At 44.4% G+C, this 20839-nt stretch overlaps 1 long non-coding RNA gene across 1 annotated transcript; it reads right to left on the reverse strand.

The window, feature by feature from the left end:
- Window positions 1-1379: 1379 nt before the first annotated feature.
- Window positions 1380-20398, reverse strand: LOC125360460. The gene is made up of 3 exons (XR_007212752.1): window positions 20387-20398; window positions 16945-16951; window positions 1380-2833 (listed from the first exon to the last, which is right to left on the reverse strand). It is a non-coding gene; the product is annotated as an uncharacterized LOC125360460 (long non-coding RNA).
- Window positions 20399-20839: the final 441 nt, after the last annotated feature.

Below are 20839 nucleotides of genomic sequence, written 5' to 3' on the forward strand. Positions count from 1 at the left end.
TTCTCAGATCTCAGCCTCCCGAATAACTAGGATTATAGCTGTGAACCACCAATGCCTGACTTAGAATTTTTTTAAAGGGGGGGGGGGTCTTGCCATTTTATCTAAAACAACAGTGAGAAATGCCTGCCTTGTATCTTAAATGATCTAGGTGTCTAATAATGTACTGGCCTTGTTGGGGGTGGGTTTTTCTCTTTTTTTTTTTTTTTGCCAGTCCTGGGCCTTGGACTCAAGACCTGAGCACTGTCCCTGGCTTCTTTTTGCTCAAGGCTAGCACTCTGCCACTTGAGCCACAGCGCCACTTCTGGCCGTTTTCTATATATGTGGTGCTAGGGAATTGAACCCTGGGCTTCATGTATACAAGGCAAGCACTCTTGCCACTAGGCCATATTCCCAGCCCGTTGGGGGTGGTTTTAATAAACAATTCAGGGTAAATATTCCAGACAATATAGACCAATTTCAAATTTTTTAGTGAAAGGTCTCTTTTTCCTTTCATGACATGACGGTAGTGCCCTTTGTTTTGGTGTTGTATTTTGAGACAGGGTCTATGTTGCCTGGAACTCTTGCTGACTCAGCCTTGGGAGTGCTGGTATCACAGGTTGGGGGGTCCTACCTCTTCTGACAAGGGTGGGTTGATTAGTTTGAGTTTGGGTTTCCAAATTCAAAATGACCCCCTCCCTTTATGTTTACATTGTCTTTGAAGGGAAAATTCTTTTGATCAATGGCCATTCTAGGGCCAAAGATTTCTGTCCATCTAAACTGGGCTTTTGCGATTTAAAACACCTTAAATGCTCCAGCTTCAAGACTCACCAGCTCAATACAAAACTAGAGTCTAATTGAGCTCTGTTATGAAAGGCTCTAATAATAGAGCCTGCCACTGAAAGGAAATGCCACAGCCCACTGGTACTGGAGAAGCTCCCGTGTGAGGGAGGCCCTGCAGCTTCATGTCACACGCAATTCTCCAGCTTCATTTGCGTAGGAGTATTTGATCTCATGATTACATAAGGGTGGGTTTGTTAATATTTTCTTCTTTTTTTTTTTGGTTGGTCGTCGGGGGCTTGAACTCTGGGTGTGGGCGCTGTGCCTGAGCTCTTCAGCTCAAGGCTTGAGCCACAGCACCACTTCCAGTTTTTGAGTGGTTAATTGGAGATAAGAATCTCATAGACTTTTCTTGCTTGGGCTGGCTTTGAACTGCTATCCTCAGATCTCAACCTCCTGAGCAGCTAGGATTACAGGCATGACCACTGGCACCCAGCTTCTTGTTCTTTTTTATGTGTGTGTGTGCCGCTACCGAGGCTTGAACTTGTGGCCCAGATGCCATCCCTAACCTTTTTAGCTCAAGGTTAGCATTTTACCACTTGAGCCACAGCTCCACTTCTGGCTTGTTGGTAGTTAATTGGAGATAAGAGTCTGACTTTTCTTGCCTGGAATGGCTGTAAACCACAATCCTCAGATCTCAGCCTCTTGAAATCTGAAAAGTCTGTAGGCCTAAGAGAATGAATCTACGAGATTGTTTAAACTGTTTTTGTCTCACATTTTATTGTTATTGTAGAGGTGATGTACAGAGAGGTTACAGTTACATGATTCAGCGATGAGTACAATTCTTTAGTGTACCAAAACAATGAAGTAATGATCTTTACGTGAAAAGATAGATGTTTGTCTTTATAGCCTAAGTTGGCTCTTTATTGAAATGATTAAAAAAAAATACAGAACAAGCTCAGTATCAAAGTTTTTTTCACTTAAAGGGTTGAAATTAGTGCCCAGAGCTATAAGCTGTAACCAGGGTCTTCAGCTCTTGCTACCTGCATAGTTCTGCCAATGTCCATGTGAAAATGCTTCTAACCTGACCCATCCTGAGAGCTGCCTACTGCCTTGTCCACCCTGTCTCTTCCTGGTCCAGCCACAGAACAGGCCACATCCAGCAGAGCAGAGGTTTGCTAGACCTCCACTAGAACTGTGGCCTTAGGTTTGGTCAGGTTAGTCCAGCCCTGCTGATAACTACCTACTGTATTCTCAGTGTTCATCCTCAGCTGCAGCAACAGTAATCAAGAGGAACAACAGTGGATATCTAAAGTCCACAGCCGATTTATTTGATTAATAGTGCAGGAGTGTGCTGTATGGTTTAAATGACCAAAAGTAAACCAGCCAGGACACAAAGCTGGAGAAAAGCATCCCCTGGTTTAACTCCTAATTCTATAGCCTCATCTCTTCATCCACACAGGTCTTGCAGCCTGTCCCATCTTGTTTTGTCCTCTTATCTAATGGAGTATATTCTTTGTCTTCGTAGCTCTACACCATCAAAGTGCTTTTTGTTTGTTTGCTTGTTTTTGTTCTTTAAGGAAAGACAGAATGGGAAATTGATATAGTTATGCTACCAGATTTATTTTTGTGAGCTTTTACTAAATTCTCAAAGACCAAAACAACTGTTGTTTTACGTTCTGGTCTTTAGGGGGATAGTTTCTTCTTTTCATTGGAATCAAGCAACCTAATTTTCTGAGACTTGTGGAATATTTGTTATCTGAATATTTGACCTTTGAAAAGTCCCTTGATCTCTCTGAGTTACAGTATAATGAATGCAGTACCTAAACTTAAATGGGATCATGTGAAGGCACGTGTATAAGACAACTGACCAAATTATTTCCCAGTGCTATATGTGGGGTAGAGCAGTGGACAACAGTTCCAGTATTCTTAACACATAATGTAGGGTAGGAATAAATCCGTACTGATTTCAATTAGAAAAGGGAGAGAAGTGCACTATACAAACCACCAAATTAGAGTGTCATTCTGCCTCTGAAGAGAACTGGTTTTATTCTCCACAAGATTATAATGAGGCTTTCTGGTCTAGACTGAGCTGGATGTCATGGTGTACACCTGTGATCTAGCACTCAGGAAGCTGATTCAGGAAGATCATTAGTTAAAACTTTGTCTCGAAAAAGAAAGGCAGAGTCTTGGATGGCAGCACAGTTTTTAGAGAGGCATGTGGTCTTGTTGCTCAGGAGACAGTTTTGTGTAAAACAGAGATAGGCCAGCACTGTACCTGCTATTCTAATACACCAGGTCACTGGCTGGGAGCAGCCAAAAACCTCATTTGAATCCCTAGACTAGCATCCCTTCTAGTTTACCATGGAATATTGATCACCAAAGTGTCAGGTATTGGAGGCACAACCCTGAGCCGAATAGAAGGCCTTCTCCCTGTAAGCAATTCCTAGTCTGTTAGGCACACTAGAGGGTGCTGTAAATGCACAGCAGGCCTGTCCCACTGTAGGTAGGGTGTAGGGTGCTCATCAAATTCTCACTTAGCCCTGGTAACCTGGGCCTTGCAGGCTGCAGGGACAGCTAAGTAGAAAGTCCCTGAGCTTTCAGTGTAAGAGTAAAGGGAGCAGTCTGGGAATGGGAGTAAGTGAGATGAAGTTGAAATGAGCAAAACTGGGTGAGCCAAAACATGATTAGCCATGAACAGACTTCTGGTTTTCATTTAAGTGCAATGAGAAAAACAGCCAAGTCAGGGGAATGAGGTGGTAACTACTTCTGGTAGAGGGGGCTCTCCTTTCTAAGTTTAGGGTCATTTTGGGGGGGAGGGGTCTGCAGATGTGCTGGGAGGTGAGTAAGGACTTGGACCTGACTGGAGATACTTTGGGATAGAATCATTTGGACCTGCCGATGGCTTCTTAGTGCAGTGAGAGAAAAGAAGGAATCAGAGATACCACTCAAGTTTCTGGTGAGATGGAGTATGAGAGGATATTAAAGATTCAGTTTGGGACACGAGTTGTGATGCCCATTGCCAGATATGTTGTACTTGAAGCACACGTCCAGAGGCATGTATGATTCTGTGATAGGATGGGCTGGAGATGGAATTCCAGAGTTGTCAGCATAGAGAATGTATTTACTTTCCAGAATAGGCTGAGGTCACTTAGGAAAAGATTGTAGATTAAAGAAAAAAGGACCCTTGATCCTTGAGGAAGCCCCCACATTCTGGGGTGATACAGAGGAATAGGAGGCAGAGAAGGAGAGAACAGGGAAGGATGGAGTCTGCATGCTCAGAGAAGAGGGCCTTAAGCAGGGAGCTTTCACGTCAGAGGAGTGCAAGCAAGATGAGGGAGAGTATGATGGATAGGGATAGAAGTTGTCAGTTACAGAGGAAATGAGACATGGGAAGGCAGAACCAGTGTGCTGGAGCTTCTCCAAGAGCTGTATTGTGCCAGAAACTGGGAAATGGGCTCCTTATCAGGGGAGGATGTGGAATTGAAGGAATCTGATTTTTATTCATTTAGGATAGAGGTTGTGGGGCTGGGAGTATGGCCTAGTGGCAAGAGTGCTTGCCTCTTATACAGGAAGCCCTGGGTTCTATTCCTCAGCACCACATATGTAGAAAATGGCCAGAAGTGGCGCTGTGGCTCAAGTGGCAGAGTGCTAGCCTTGAGAAAAAAAAAAAGCCTGGGACAATGCCCAGGCCCTGAGTTCAAGGACTGCCCCCCTCCAAAAAAAAAAAACCTAAGGGAAAGATAGAGGTTGTAAAAGAGCATGAGAACTAAGTATTCATTGCTCTTGTCTTGGAGAACTGAAAGGAAGTAGTACAAAAGCCCTGAACGCTCCCAGGTGACTTGCTTCTGCGGATAGGGAGTCTTTGGACAGGTAGTCCGGATGCGTTGAGCTAACTCTGATGGAATGAAGCCTGGGCTCCTGTAGGAAGGTTGAATGGTATCCAAAACCACATTGCCCTTTAAGCTCAATGACAGGGCCCTCAAAGTAGGAAGAAGAGGCTTCTCCCCAATGGCTGAGGAAGGCAGCAGCCACAAAACAGGCCAGCCTCTGCAGAGCATCCCTTCATTTGCCCATTTGCGTGTTAGTGTGGCTGGAGCAAGAGGTGAGGGAGGTGTGAGATAACAAGATTTCAGGTTAGAATAAGGAACAAAGGAAAGTGAAGTGTCGGCAGCTAGCAGAAACCATGCTTCCTGTGTACCCCTGAAAAACTCCAAGCAGCAGAGTACTGTGTTCTGTAAGGTATCAAAGTACATGGAAAGCCAGAAACCTGTAAGAAACACTATGGAGATTTGGGCAGAGATGAAAGGCAATGGAATCAGGGGGACAGTTTAAAATGGAGGGACCATGCCAGCAGCGGCAAGAAACAGAGTGGGGGGTATCTACTTGTGCTAGTAGATACCCCCCACTCTGTTTCTTTACTAGAATATTCAGTCTGCTCATATTGTAGAGAGGTGAATTTTTTTCCAGAGAATATCTGAGAAGATGAGTAGATATACAAGGATCTAATTTCTTGCAAAGAAGAAACTTTGTCTCATTGTGGAGTTCTCCATTATAGGTAGAAATGATAGGAAGATTACCTGTTGGAAAGTGTGTGGAAAGAAAAAAAAAACTCTGGGCCCAGATTCTAGTAGGAAGACTCCCAATTCTCCAAGAAGCTCCCTCTGAGGTGGGAAGGGGACTCCACAGAGTCTAGGAGAACTTTAAGGAACTTTATATTCTGAAAAGCTTGCCCCACAATTGTGTGGTCCCATGGTTGACAGTAAAAGGAAAGTACAGTACTAGAGGAATGGAGCTCTGAAAAGGCTGTCACGTGATCAAACCAGACTAGCCAGAGAAGGAACAGCCCTGGGCCAGTGCGCCCAGCTCTTAAATGAATAGGAGCTGCTAGCAAGACAGCAGACAGCACAAATCAGTAGGAGCTGGCAGGAAAGCCATCAATGCCTTCAGAGCTGAAAGGCTTCCAAATGCCGGCCAGTCACTAAAAAGGGATTATGTTTGGAGATCAAAAGTTAAAGAAGTTTCTTTGATTTGTTGCGTTTCTGGGCCTTTATTAAGGAAATTTCATCCTGTGCCAAGGAGTCCAAGTGTTTCTCCTATTCCTTCTTGTAGTGTTTTCAGGATATCTAATTTTACTTCGAGGTCTTTGATCCATTTGGAAATTATTTTGGTGCAGGGTGATATATAAGGTTCTAGTTTTAGTTTGTTACAGGTGTTGAACCACTTTTGCCAGCACCATTTGTTGAAACAAGTGAAAACAAGTGTTATATCATTATTGTAATTATTTTCAACATGCCATGTGAAACCATACCCTTTTTTTCCCCTTTTTTCTCTCTCGTATTCCCTTCCCGTGGTTTTACCCCTGCTATCACTGCATCAGATCTTAGTACCCTGGATACTGTATATGTGTGTATTTGAACTAGGGAAGGGAAAGGGAATACCAAAATTGAGAGACAAAGGATAAAAAGACAAATCATTCCAAAAGCAATACTTACAAAACCATTTGGTGTAAACCAACTGTACAACTCATGGGGGGAGACGGAACGGGGAGGGGTAAGGGGGGAAATGAGGGAGGAGGTAACAAGTTAGATAAGAAATGATGTACTCACTGCCTTACATATGAAACTGTAGCCCCTCTGTACTTCACTTTGACAATAAAGAAGAAAAAAAAGTTAAAAGACGGAGTAGAATTACACAGACAACAGCTGACAAATGAACAGGACTCGGCTGGGTTGGAAAATCCTGGAGATGGTGGGAACTTTGCAGAAAATGTAGCGTCTGTTTCTTTGGTAGTTGAGATTTGCTAGCAAGGATAGCCCTGAGCTCTTAGCCAGCCCTGGTCCTTGAAGATCTTGTCCATTCACACTTAACAAGGAAAAGCTCTACTTTGAATATACTAAGCCTTGCTCTTAGTGGAGTTCGGTCTTCTTACAAGGCAGAAATATGCCCTTGACTAAGGTTATGGCCTTGCCCCATTAAAATGGGTGGGTGTGCAGGTTGTTTTTGTTTTTAGCTTTCCAGGTGGTTCTGATAGGTAGCCAAAGTAAAAAAAAAAAAGTGTCTGTGTGTGTGTGTGTGTGTGTTTTTAATTTAGAAAAGCATACCACTTTGTAAAGTCTATATGATACCCATTTTCTTCTCACACGAACAAGTAACTCTCTTCTCTGTGAACTCAAAATTACAAAGGATAAAACAAACATGGTTAAAAGAGAACACTTTTTATAGTGGCTGTACAAAATATATTTATGTCTCTTGGCCCTAAAATCTTATTTTCAGGACTCTGAAAAGATACTCAGATCTAAGTGAATACCTCTGTGGGTTCTCAAAGCTTATGACAAATGACAGTAGCTAAAAGACACATCAAGAAACTGTCAAAAAGACAACTGGATAATACCAGCCAATGGGTTTGAATTCGTTTCCTAGAAAAAAACACGACAAAATCCTAAAATAAAATTGCAGTTTGGGCTAGAGATGTGGCTCAAGTGGTGGGGGGCAGATGAGCAAGCCCAAGGCCCTGGGTTCAAACCCAGTACAGACAATAATAAAACTAAATGCTGTGGTAGAGCACTAGCTTTGCACCCTGAGAGGCTCAGGGACATTGCCCGGGCCGAGTTCAAGCCCCCAAACCGGCAAAAATAAATAAATAAATAAAAAGTAAAATAAAAGGAAATAAAAAACTAAATACAATTTGTAGTTGGGTATGGTAGTCCTACATGCTACTCAATAGGCAGACATCAGAGGATCTTGGTTTGAGGCCAGGCTGGGTAAAAGTTACTGGGTCCCCCCTCCCCCATCTCAATAAGCTGGATATGGGCCTCTCATGCAGCTACTGGAGAGGCATAGGTAGAAGGATGGTTTGAGGTCAGCCTTGGGCAAAAAAATGGTAGGCCCTACACAAGAAAGGTCTGGGTATGTGGCTGAAGTGGTAGAATACCTGCCTAGCAAGCTCTAGGCCCTGCATTCAAATCACAGTACCATAAAAAAAGAAAAAACTCAAACAACAAAAAGAAAGAAACTGCAATCTGAGACTCATTAGGGAAGAGTAGATGATTCTTGTTTGGGTTCATCAGCTGGCAATGGAGGCTATCCTTACCTCTTCACAAAATTATTCAAAATAACTTCATCTGAAGGAGAAATGTTGACTAAATCATTCCTCAGTTTAGGTGTGTTTGAACAGCTATCTGCATCTGAGATTTCTTTGAAGCTGTAATTGTGAACCTCTTTATAGAAATTAATTTTAACACAAAGAACCTTGCCTGAAGTGATGCTATGCTCTAGCTAGGAATGGATGCATGCAAGGAGTCAGCCCTGTCATTCTGCATTATTTCTTTCCCACCCCAGCCCCCACCCCTCCACACAATACATGGAACAATATACAACAGACTGGACTTTGGCTTATTGGGCTCCCAGCCCAGCCAGCTGTTGCTTTCCAGTTTTAACTTTGGTGACTTACTGGTGCTCAGTTCTGATCCAGACAATAGAAACCCATTTTAGCCAGAGCTGAAGTGTTTTATCACCCCATAGATGCCCCCCCCTCCATCATGCATTGTGCAGGCACCTCCTCTGCCTCTGCCGGCTTTGCAGGCCAACTTCACCACCTTTGCACGGACCAGATGGGCATGAAGTGCATGCTGCAAATGAAGCTGAGACCACATTTGAGAGATGTCTTTCTGAAAGAATTCTGAGTGTCTGTGTGTGTGTGTCTCTCTGTGAAACATTTTTATCTCAACCAACTAGCCCAGTTTTCCAGTCCCATTTTGGGAACTGTTTCTGGAGAGAACCAGATTTATTGAAGAGCTGCTGATTTCTTTATTCTATCTTAATCACAGATGAAGCCAGGGTTAAACATATTCCCTGACTAAAAATCACCAAGGCAAGAAGATGAAATTGAGTCAAGAAGGTGCATTTATTTCATAGTGGGTTCGGCTGCATGAAGTATGGAAGGCTTGGTGATAACAGCTTACTCCTCAGTCCCCTCTCTGAGGGCTGCAGCCCAGCTCTGGTTGGTGGCTGCTGTGTGTTAGGAACCCAGACTCGTCATCTCTGGGGGATGGCCCCATCTGCAGCATCCACATGGTCTATAGCACCTACACCCTTCATTTGGGCAGAGAGGAGGAAGAGGATGTCAGTGCCAGTACTAACACACACACACACACAGCTGCAGAGAAATGGGAAATACCTTTATTTGGGGCATCTAGTAAAAAACCAAGATTCCATGGACACACACACACAGCATAGACAATGGGAAATAATGAACAGTCTTGTCAGCCTATTCCAGGAAACCGCAGTTTCAGAAGAGACAGTGGGTGGTCCACAAAGGGAAGAATCGTCATCTGTCATCCTAAGCATGACACTGGGCTTCAGAAAGCTGAGCCATCATCAGCAAAGCTTGTGCTCTGACTTTTTCCTTCAGAGGGCAGTGGTCAAGCAGGAGGGGAATTGAGGCAGCCTTGAGCTCAGAGTTCCTAGGAGCAGCCTCTTCCTCCTCAGCACATCACAGACCCCAATGGGGATTATGGGTGAGGAGCTGGCCAGGAAGCCCAGGGAGGGAGGGAGGGAGCCCAGCCCACAGCAAAGCTAATTAAAAGGAGAAACCTGTTTTCCACAGGAGCCTTCTCAATATGCACACATTCTGCTTTTTTTTTTTTTTGTCATTACATGCCTCACTTGTCACCAAAGCAGTTTCAATCTAATCCTGGGTGTTTTTCTTCTACCTTTAGGTTTAGGCTATTCTTTCCTTAGTGCTCCTCCCTGTTATTCTTCCAGCTGCTTAAAACGATTCTCCGGAGCATTTGAACAATCCCACATAACATCCCCGATTCCCTCACGTGTCCTTTTAAAACAAAGAATGTTGCTTTCTGTTTCAAAAAACACACACCAGACAATCTCATTTCCAGGTCCACATGGTGAGTCTCCAGTTGGCAGTCTGGTTCCACCTGTGTGGAACTGTAATTCGTGTGTGTGTGTGTGTGTGTGTGTGTGTGTGTGTGTGTGTGTGTGTAGGAGGGCTGGCATTCTGTGCTATATTGGAGTCAGGATCTACAGGGCAGATTTCTTTGAACCTCATCATTGTTTCACATCTAATCAGGGTGGCAGCTTTGATCACAAACGTGTGTGTGTGTGTGTGTGTGTGATACACCAACAACCACCTTAACAGGCTGCAAGCATTGGCATCCAGCTTTTTACTCAAAGCAGTGAAACCGCTGCTTTCAGTGCTGCAGGACTGACAGCATTCACCATCCCCTGTGGAACGCACACTCCCCCTGCCATCAGATAAATAATGCCATCCCATTTGGGTGGGGAAAACCTTAGGTTTGGAATGGTTAAGTGTCAGAGAATGAACTGAAAACTGGGTCCAATCTGTCTCTTGTGGCCGGGGTAAGATGTCCAAGAGCTGTCTGTAGTTAAAAGAGAATGAGTGTCTATTTTTAACAATGTGCTACATGTCCTTTTCTTCTCTCCGTAGCCCAAGATTTGTCCTAAACTTTGATTTGATGGAATTATTTCCACAGTCCACCAAGATAAGCTCTGACATTCTGTTCTGTTTCTGGGTCTTGCTTCACTTTGAGATGAGCCCAGCGGGCACAGATGTTTCCTTTGCAATTTCCTGGCCTGTGGTTTATTCTCTACCTGAAGATTTCTAATGCCAGGTTGACTCCTTTTCTGTAAGGAAATGGGTTCTCATAAGTGCTACTTAAGAATCAGATGCTTAAGACAAAAGGAGCTATATATAAATATTGCCTGTCCTGAAGCCTTCTGAGTACTTCATTTCTTTTTTTTTTTGGCCAGTCCTGGGCCTTGGACTCAGGGCCTGAGCACTGTCCCTGGCTTCTTCCCGCTCAAGGCTAGCACTCTGCCACTTGAGCCACAGCGCCGCTTCTGGCCGTTTTCTGTATATGTGGTGCTGGGGAATCGAACCTAGGGCCTCGTGTATCCGAGGCAGGCACTCTTGCCACTAGGCTATATCCCCAGCCCCTGAGTACTTCATTTCTGATGGAAATGACGAGTGTTCTAAAGCAATTATGAGCTGCCACAAAACATTTTTTTTTTTTGCCAGTCCTGGGCTTGGACTCAGGGCCTGAGCACTGTCCCTGGCTTCTTTTTGCTCAAGGCTAGCACTCTGCCCTTTGAGCCACAGCACCACTTCTGGCCGTTTTCTATATATGTGGTGCTGGGGAATCGAACCCAGGGCTTCATGTATATGAGGCAAGCACTCTTGCCACTAGGCCATATTCCCAGCCCAACCCACAAAACATTTTTGAGAAGGGAAGAAAGCCCAGAAAATAGTAACATTTTTTTAAGTAGCCAGTTTTCACTAAAAAGAGCTATAACCAGCTGATACATTATTGCTAGAAAACCTATTTTCTATTAAAAATAACCAAGAGTCCGTCATTGTTTCAGAGGCTTTGGAATAAGAGTAAATGTTGAGTCTATTTGACATGTATCAATGTGTATCTCGATGATCTTTCTGGAAGAAAAAAAAAGAGGGGTACAAGTTTTATAAAATCGAAGAAACTTTCAAATGGTGTCATTTATAATGTAAAATTAATGCGGTTGAAATGCAGGGGTTGACTCATAGCTCCCACATTGCTCTTCAGTTCTCTTTAGCTCAGATGGCTTTCTTTAAAAAATTAGTGATATCAGCTAAGTGGGACTATTTCCCACTCCTACCCACGGAGAAAAGTGCTTTTGTGAACATGTCAGCTCTGTTCCATCATCTAAGCCACCATGGAGTGCAACAGGGGCGGGCTGGCTTTCCATCCTCCATCACCAGCACGGCACAGGAGCAAAATCCTATTAAGATCCTAAACTTTCCATCCTTTTAGGCCATCAGCCACTCCTTTATTTATTTTTATTTTGTTTTTCTTTATTGTCAAAGTGAAGTACAGAGGGGTTACAGTTTCATATGTAAGGCAGCCACTCCTTTAGAACCCAAGAAACCTGTCTAGAGGGGGTCTTGGAAGTCCTCTGATCTAGCCACTTTATTTTGAGCATCTAGAAGTTGAAGCACAGTCTGGCTCAGTAACTTATCCAAGACCACCCAGATGGTAATGGCAGGCTGAGACTAAAGCCCAGGATTGTGCGGCTCCATCTGTGTTCTTTCCATTGCTTCCCAGGAAGGAGAAGATCTGCCCCCAAATCATTTGTCCCTAGCCCTCTCCATACCTCTACCTCGTCATCGTTCTCAGCACAGCACTTCTCCTGGTGTCAGGCTTAAAGCTAATGACAAAGCTGATGACTTCTTGATGATGATTTCTTGGGACAAGAAATCATCCTGATAGAAGAAATCACCCCTCCTGATAGGGGTGATGCCAGCTACCATCTCTTCCAGGTCTTCTCATTTCACTTTTTGCACTCAAAGTAAGTGTTACCTTCTTTTCCACCTGTTGTCTACACATATTCATATCCACTGCCACCTTTATATAAAATGGAACTCACCCAAAATGGTCCTTCCCCACTGCCTTCTGTACCTTGGATTTCTCCTGTGCATTAACCTCACCACTCTCCTGTCTCCTGACTCTCCTACCCCATCCCTCAGCCCTCGCCTTCACAGCCAACCCACATGTATTCCAAAGCTGGCCATCTTTACCTGATGGAAAAGAGTCTCACCTGGCTCCCTTTGATCAAGACTCCCCAGAGATGCTTTCCTAAATCCAATAGCTATGAAAGTCTAAATATGGTTGGCTTAGCTGTAGACCAAGAAGCTCCACCCCAGATTCTGGTTCTGCTGTACCCCATCCGCTCTGTGACTTGAGGTATATCTGTTAACCCTGCTTCTGTTTCTCCAATTAGAACATGAAGAGCTGGAGACCATCCCTCCAAAAAGCTATCTCCCTCTCTCAGCCTCTGTGTGTCTGCACTCTGTGTGTCTCTTCACTGCACTCTTTCCAACAGATCACTTCCAAAGAAAACCTGGATTACTTTTCTTTAAAAAAAAAATCTTTAAGGACTTGTACAAAAGGGTTTTCGGTTCAGCATATCTGCTTATGAGTCGAGTGCATCTTCAGGGATGCCACCCCTTCCATTGCTCTTCCTCATCTCTCCCAGCCCCACTCATACCCTTAAGATACCTGATTCCATTTTCACATACATACATTGAATATTATGACTGTACTCACCCTTTTTAAAGTTTTATTTATTTATTAACATTTCTTTTGCTAGTCCTGGAGTTTGAACCCAGAGCCTAGGCACTGTCCCTGAGCTGCTTTTGCTCAAGGCTAGCACTCTACCAGTGAGCCACAGCACCACTTCTGACTTTTTCTCTGAATGTGGGGCTGAGGAATTGAACCCAGGGATTCATGCGTGCACTTTTCCCCACCCCAACCCAACAGATGTCTCAGCTTCCTAGTATATATTTGGTAGTAAGTTTAGTTGTTCATAAGAGTTACAGTATTGGAATTCTTCCCTGCATATTTGGTCAGTTTGTTTATGGGTATATATGTATGGTCTACACAGGAGAGAAAACATGTACCATTTGTCTTTGAGAGCTGACCTTGCATTTAACATAATTTTCAAACTAAAACATGGGCATTGTCCCTTCTCTCATACATTCTAGTCTCCTGGCCGGCTCTAAGGACCCACTACAGATCTGTGTTGAGATGTGCTTTTGCTGAAAAGCAGAATCTTGACTGAGGTCTGCAGATATCCTAAGGATAAGTAAAAGCAGCAGAAAAACTTGGTATTCCTGCCTCCATTTTGTATCTGTCTGTTCTCTGAGTGCTCTGTCGCCACCATGGAATCCAGGACTGATGGATAAACATCCTGCAACTACCCCCTGCCAAGCTTCAGTGACTCTCTTCCTACAACAAGGCCCCATCTGACCAATCCTGAGTTAATGAGCAACCAGAACACACCTCTGACCACCAGTTACCTTGGGGCCACAGCGGAGACCTGGACTGTTTAATGACTGTGCATACCTATCACTCCCCGCCCCAGTTTTCCTCTACTGAAGCCCAAAGTTCATGTCTGTACTGGAAGATGGGTTGAAGTGCTTACTTTGCATCTTTCCGTGGTGCACTGTGTCTCTCTGCCCTTAACCCCTACTCATCTGTATTGGCATGCTGGCATGTTGAGGGGAGTGATTTTTTTCTAGCTTCTGCTTTGCTCTGCCCAAGAAGCTCACTCTCACCCTAAACTCAGCTACTCCCTTCTTGTGATAGATGGCCAGTGGTTCCATCTCTCCACTCCAACAGCCCCAGTGCCTTTAGCCTTATGCAGAGACAGGACATAGGCTGTGGCTTTGGAAGCTGCTTAAAAGTAGGGGCCACCTCCATCTAAGTCTCCCACATAATATCAAGCACTTAGTAGTCACCAGTATATAGCTCTTGAAGAGATGAATCCATCTCAGAATTGGACTAGAATTTTTTGGTAACCATAGCTTACTTTTGACTCATAGTAGGCTTTCAGTCAAGTTGGGTTGTTGTTCTTGTTGTTTTTAATGCAATCTTTAGCTAAGTTAGTTCTCAGCCAGCCTTTTCTTCTACGTACTTGTGAACCTGTTATACAGGAATTCAGCCATGAGAAAGCAGAGAAGCCACATTTTGAGAGGTCGAATTGGGAGTCTTTATTGGAGAACCAGCGTCAGTAGGTGGATTCCTGTCTCAAAAACCTTCAGCCCTTCAAATACACTTAACACTGTCAGAAAACTGAGCCATGTGAGCAGGAGAGGAAAGAAAGAAAGAAAGACAATGCCAATAAACCAGATCAACTCCAATGGAGAGCTGATGTGGGATGCCATGGTGAGTGGAGGAAAGCCAGGAGACACGAGGCATAGCACATAATGGCACCTGAGCTGGACTAAATAGCATCCGGGGCAGAGGCCAGGGGCACAGGAAACTCAAGAGCCTCTCAAGTTGGAGGCACAGGACTGACAGGTCCAGTAACCTACCATCCAAGCCCCTGCCCCTACCATGAAGAAAAGATGGCACCACTTAAACCCAATTTCCTATCATCTACCATGTGGCCAAGATGGCACCAGTTAGATCCAGCATCCTTATTTCAAACCAATACTCAGAACTTTTTGGTTACAGTTTCATTTTCATTGATCGTTCCTCTATATTGTTCCAGTTTCTTACCTAGCTTATTGGTCTCTGATTGTATTCTCTGCATGTGTGATGTTTTCTATTGATGAGGTTCCATTGATGTTGATTCAGATGTTCAACAGAAGAAGCCCTCAGTAGCCTGGTAGCGTGGCAAGTCATTCTCAAGCTTGATAAAGATCTCAGCAATCTTTGGATATAGATATTTAGCCCTCTAAATAAGCCCCATTCATTATGTATACAGACAATGAATAATTATCTCTAATTTAGCTCATTGATTGAGAACCAACCATGGACAGGGCAGTGTGCCAGACATTGTATAATACAAAACAATAATTAAGATTTGGCCCCTGTCCCTTTTTGAACTACAAAGAGCAAACAAGATGGGTATACAGAGAAATGTAGCTCTGGACAATGTGACACAAATCCCAAAGAGTGGGTGAAAGAGTTTTGGAAAGTTCTGGGTAGGCAGGTCCTTGAAGAATGAGCGATTTCTACAGAAGTGGAGATGGGGTTCCAGCCAACCTGTGGTGACAGCCCAAATGGTTGATTTTGGTGTTGCTATTATTGTTTGTTTTTGGTGTGGTTTTTTTGTGGGCCTTTCTATGTTGTGGAATTATCTATTTTGTTGCATTTTTAATTACTATTAAGTGGTTGTACAAAGGGGTTAGAATTCCATAAGTCAGGTTATGAGTACAGTGCTTCTTGGCAATGTCACTCATTCTCCTTCATTTTCCCTCTCTCCTTTACCCTCAAGTTACATAGTGGTACTAAGCTGTGTTCCATATTCTCATCCGTTATTTTATTTTGCCTACTTGTGAACTGATATTAAGAATGTATTTGTCCTCTAGGTGCTCACACCTGTAACCTTAGCTACTCAGGGAGACAGAGATCCAGGGAATTGAGGTTCTGTGCCAGCCCCGACAGAAAAATTCTGAAAGGGACAGACTCCTTTGCAAAATAATTAACAAAAAGCTAGATGGAAGAGGGCATGGTTGGGGTAGTAAGGATGCTGACCTAACAAGCATAAGCCTTGAGTTCAGATTTGTCTCTGGGTAGCCAGGCTGGACTCAAATATGTGGTCAGCCTGCATCAGTCTCTAGAGTAACCATAAGTGAGTTCTCTAGTCCTGACATCAGGCTACAGAGCTTTGGATAATGGCTCCTCAGTCAGGGTAGGTAGATAGATGATCCAAGTTCAGTTTCTCTGCCCTCTTCCACAGTGTGTTCTGTGCTCATTCCAATCCTCACCATCTCCCAGTGGGAAGGAAGAGAAAGAACAAAATGGATCACCAACTACATCACCAAGAAGTCTCTATGGCAAAGTCTCTGTGTCTTCTCTTAGCCTTAGTCACATGGCCACAGGCAGCATTAAGGGAGTCTGGGAAACTATGGCTCTGGGTAGCCCATGCACAGTTAAAACTCCTGTATTGGAAAAAAGATGGGCAGATATCTAGCTGCCTGTCACAAAGAGAGAGAAAAAAAGAGTAAAGGAGAGAGAGAATTCCATGTGGAGCGCAAGACTGCAGAAGAGGGAAGTGATTGATTATAGCTCAGAGGAGTGGATGGTATCAGAGACAAAGATCTGATAGAACAGAATTAGAACTCTGAAAGAAAGGATAGTTTTCTGAAGGTGAGGAGGAATGATGGCGGAAGACTTGCACTCAAAGGGAGGAAGGAGAAAGGTAAAGGGGGTGGTAGAAAGGCTCTAGGAAGCCCTTCCTTGCCCAGGTCAGGAGTGTGCATCTTTCCATGGAAAACAACCAGCAATCCCAGCAAAAGGTGTTTTGTTCATACTGTGTGTGTGTGTGTGTGTGTGTGTGTGTGTGTGTGTGTGTGTGTGTGTGTGTGTCCTCACTCAGTCCCCATATTCCTTTCTGTTGGGATTCAGTAAAAGCATTTCAAATCTGAAAATTATGTGGCTCATCTCCCCCACCTATCACACCAAAGGTATTTAATCTGTTTGTTCTTAAAATCCAACGTTCTCTAGATTTATGTGTACTCTGATAGGAAATGTTTTGTGTAACAATAGAAACCACTCCCTTTGTTGCTTTGTGTCCCATCCAAGAACGTTATTTCAAATCTGTTCAACAGTAAGTGGATTTTTGCTGTTGTTGTTGTTTTTCTCAATAAGCAAATTAATTCTAAACCCAGAGTCTAAAGCCTGCGACTCCTACCAGCTGCTCAGGGCTGTTTAAAGAATGATCCTTAGCTGATGGTCTTGTCAAGCAGGCCCCTGCAGGGAGGGTAAATGGAAGGACCTCTAAGATGACCCCAGGCCCCCATACCTCTGAGGACATGGGAAACAACATCATAGTTACTTCATATCAAGTACCTGGTACCGGCTCGTGTAAGGATTTATGCACATTTTCTTATGCTTCTATGAGACAAGTTCCCTCTTTCCTCTTATTTTTTAGATGGGAGAATTGAGCTTAGCGAGGCTGAATGGCTCTCAAAAGGTGGCCCAGGATTTGAGCCTCACTCTGCTGGACCCCAGAGTTGGAGCTGTTAATGTCTTCATCCTACCTTTAAATGATCTGCTGTTGCCTAGAGTCCTGTCTCTGTGCCTCGGGCCCTGGCAAGCTGTGAGAGGATGTCACAGGGGAGGAGTTTGAGGAGAACCAGTGAGAACCAGGAGCACACGTTAAGAACCTAGGTCTGATGGCAGACAGAGGAGAGGATAAAATAGATGTCTTGGCAGGGTAGGGTTTGTGAAGGAACAGAGGTGGCTAAGGGAACAAACTAGGCAATTTCTGACCTCCAGAGGGCAAGCCTTGCTACTTAGCAGTCATGCTATGCCCAAGTGCAGGTTCTGGAGCCAGGGAACCTGTTTACCCTAATTAGCCTTTCCATGCCTCAGTTTCCCATATGCAACGTGAGCATAATAATATCTTGGGATTTTCTTAAGGATTAATTATATCTGAAACAGAGGCTATTACACTATCTTCTTCTCTTCCCATACCACCCCCCATTTTTTTTTTTTTAAAACAAACCTAGGTTGGCTCATGGTTCCCCTACCTCAGCCTCTCAACATATTGGAATTACAGATGTGTACCATCATGCCTTTCTTTGTCTTCTTTTTCTTTACTAATAGATTGTACACAGGACCACACAGAATGACTACTGTACTTTCCAGCTTCCCTTGCAGCTAGGTGTGGCTATATAAACCATGTGTGCCAATGAGATTTAAACAGATACTTTGTGGCAGCCATTGGCAAAGGGTAGCTAGCATGTACTATATATCTTCTTTTAGTTGTTCCTGGGGTTGTCTTTACCATGAATCCTGATTGGCTCTCACACCTCAGGACAGCAGATCTGAAAGGAAGGCTTTGGAACAGAGCCAGTCCTGATTGGCATCACTAACATAACCCCTCCCTAGAGCACATACACCCCTTCATGCCTTTGCTGTTTAGTTTCTTCAACATATCATGTAAAAGTTGTCTGCATCATTCCCCATTTCCCATGTGCTTTACAGCCCCATAGCCTGTCTGTCTTATTCTAGTGGTGGTTCTGCCTTGGCAGTCTTCAAGCATCTACTACTAGCCCAGTGGTATGTGAGATCTTCTCTTTTCCTTTTCTACAGTACTGGGAGTTGAACTCAGGGCCTCAAACATACTAGGCAAGTGCTCTACCATTTGTCATTGTCTCCATCCCACTTAAAAATGTTTGATTTTGAGACAGAGCCTCACTAACTTTTCCCAGGTTGGCCTCCAACTCACATTCCTCCTGAGTCTGCCTTCTGAGTCTCTTGCATTACCAGGCTGCACTGTGATGCCTGGCCATTCATTTTTTAGGTTTATTCTTCAGCTTCTATGAAACTGCACTTCCTTTTTTCAACGTCTGGCCATTTAAATTCCTTCCTCTCCTGCTTGTCCTTCCTTCAGCTGGTCCTTGCTCTCCTGGATTCCTCTTCTGCTTCATGTTCTTCTCTCCCCCACCCCCACCCCCTTCCACTCTCTCAGTTGTCTGATTTTTTTCCTAGTTTGATCTGAGATTCACATGCTGATAACTCAAGCCCAGACTTTTCTTTCTCCTCTGATTCATATTTCCTGGAGCTGCTGGTCATCACAAGGGTGTCACATGAATCTGAAACACCAGGTCTAGAGCTGAATTTGTCATCTCTCCATTTAGGGCCTTTTTCTTGCATTGTTCATGCATGGGAGAGGTTAAAGATTGGAAATAGCCTCCTAGAATGCAGGGGATCTCTGAACAAGCTAATATCTCAGTAGCAAGAACAGGTCCACTAGAGAGTTGAGTTTTCAGGAGAGGATTTGACATGTCCAGCTTCAATCATGGCCCTATGTCATCACCACCACCACCACTTCCATTTCCACTTCCCCTTCCTTTACCTTCTCCTTTTCCTTTTCCTCCTCTCTTCTCCCCTCTCCTTCTCTCTTCTTCCTCATTCCTCCTTCTTCCTATCTCCTCCTCCTCCTCCTTTTTCTCCTTTTTCCTCCTCCCCTCTTCCCCCTCCCCTTCTTCTCCCCTCTCCTCCTTTTTCTCCCTCTTCCTCCCTCCTCCTTCTTCCTCTTATTCTTGCTCCTCTTTCCTCCTCTCCCTCTTCCTCCTCCTCCCCACTTCTTCCTCCTCTTCCTTCTCCTTTTCTCTTCCTCCTCCACTTCCTCCTCCCCCTCTTCCTCATCTTCTTCTTTCTCCTTGTCTTTTCCTCTTCCTCTTCCTCTTCTTCCCCTTGTAATATAATACTAGGGTCTAAAGTCAGGGATTTATATGTGTTTACTAGACAGACACTCTGCCATTTGAGCCATGCCCCCCAACCCTTTCTTTGCCTTTTCCAGATATTTTTCAGAGAAGGCTCTCTGAGTTTTTCCCAACTCTACCCCACCCCCACCCAACACCCCCCAGAAAAGCCTTGCCTATGGTTCAGGGGACAATATGCTCAGACATGACTCTGTGGCAGTCACTTGGCTGCTGAGCACTGGATCCCTTTCAGTAGGTGTTTCACCAAATTAAGATTATGTATTTTGGGGCTGGGAATATGGCCTAGTGGCAAGAGTGCTTGCCTCATATTTATGAAGCCTTGGGTTCAATTCCCCAGCACCGTATATACAGAAAATGGCCAGAAGTTGTGCTGTGGCTCAGGTGGTAGAGTGCTAGCCTTGAGCAAAAAGAAGCCAGGGACAGTGCTCAGGCCTTGAGTTCAAGCCCCTGAACTGGCAAAAAAAAAAAAAAGATTATGTCTTTTGTTAGCGGCAATGAATATCTGAGACACTTCCTTTGGTGTGGCCTGAGAGCAGGGTATGTGTGATGCTAGCCATTCGGCTGGTGGCCCATGCTCTGTTCATTGCTGTCAATCTTCCAGGACACAGCCCCTTCTCTGAAGCTTTCTCCTGGTTGGTGAGAGCAACCTTGCCACCAACTCTGTGTTGCCAGGTGGATGCTTTACAGTAAGAAGCCCAACTCTAAGGCACAGACTGTGCATTAGCATCAGCTCCTCCAGAGAGAGCTATTTTTGTCTTTCATCTTCAGGGACTGTGTTCCAAAACAGGGGAGACAAGTATCAGGAGGAGAACAAAAAATAGCCAATGTCTCCAGCTTAGCAGAGCAGCAAAGCACTAACACTACCCCCAGTACCACCACCACCCATTGCTACTGCACCCTCAGAGGACAGACCAAGGTGGCCACAAGCTGCCCTTGGCAAAGCACCATGCTCTGCTCAGGGATCTTTTCGTGGGATTTCTCACCACACACTTCATGAAACAGGATTTGTTGCCATGGTAACTAGGCAGTCACATGATGGCCTGGCTACTTGAAGTGTAGGAAAATATATCAGACTGGGATGGGGGAATAGGAGGAAGATGCTTCTCCTCCTACCTCTGCTTCTTTTTCCTTAGGTGACCTGGATGGCCTCAGAGATCTGCACCATTTGCCATCTGTCCACACCCAGAGTTAACAGTCCAGCAATGCATTTCTTTCCCAAAGAAGCTCATCACAAGTTTTCCTGGAGGGTTTCTTCCAGTTTCAGGAGCCCTCTCCCCCTCCCCATTCCTTCCTTTCCTGGTCCCCCTGCCACACCACACCAGGCTG

Source organism: Perognathus longimembris, chromosome 12, assembly GCF_023159225.1.
Source record: "Perognathus longimembris pacificus isolate PPM17 chromosome 12, ASM2315922v1, whole genome shotgun sequence".
NCBI lineage: Eukaryota > Metazoa > Chordata > Mammalia > Rodentia > Heteromyidae > Perognathus > Perognathus longimembris.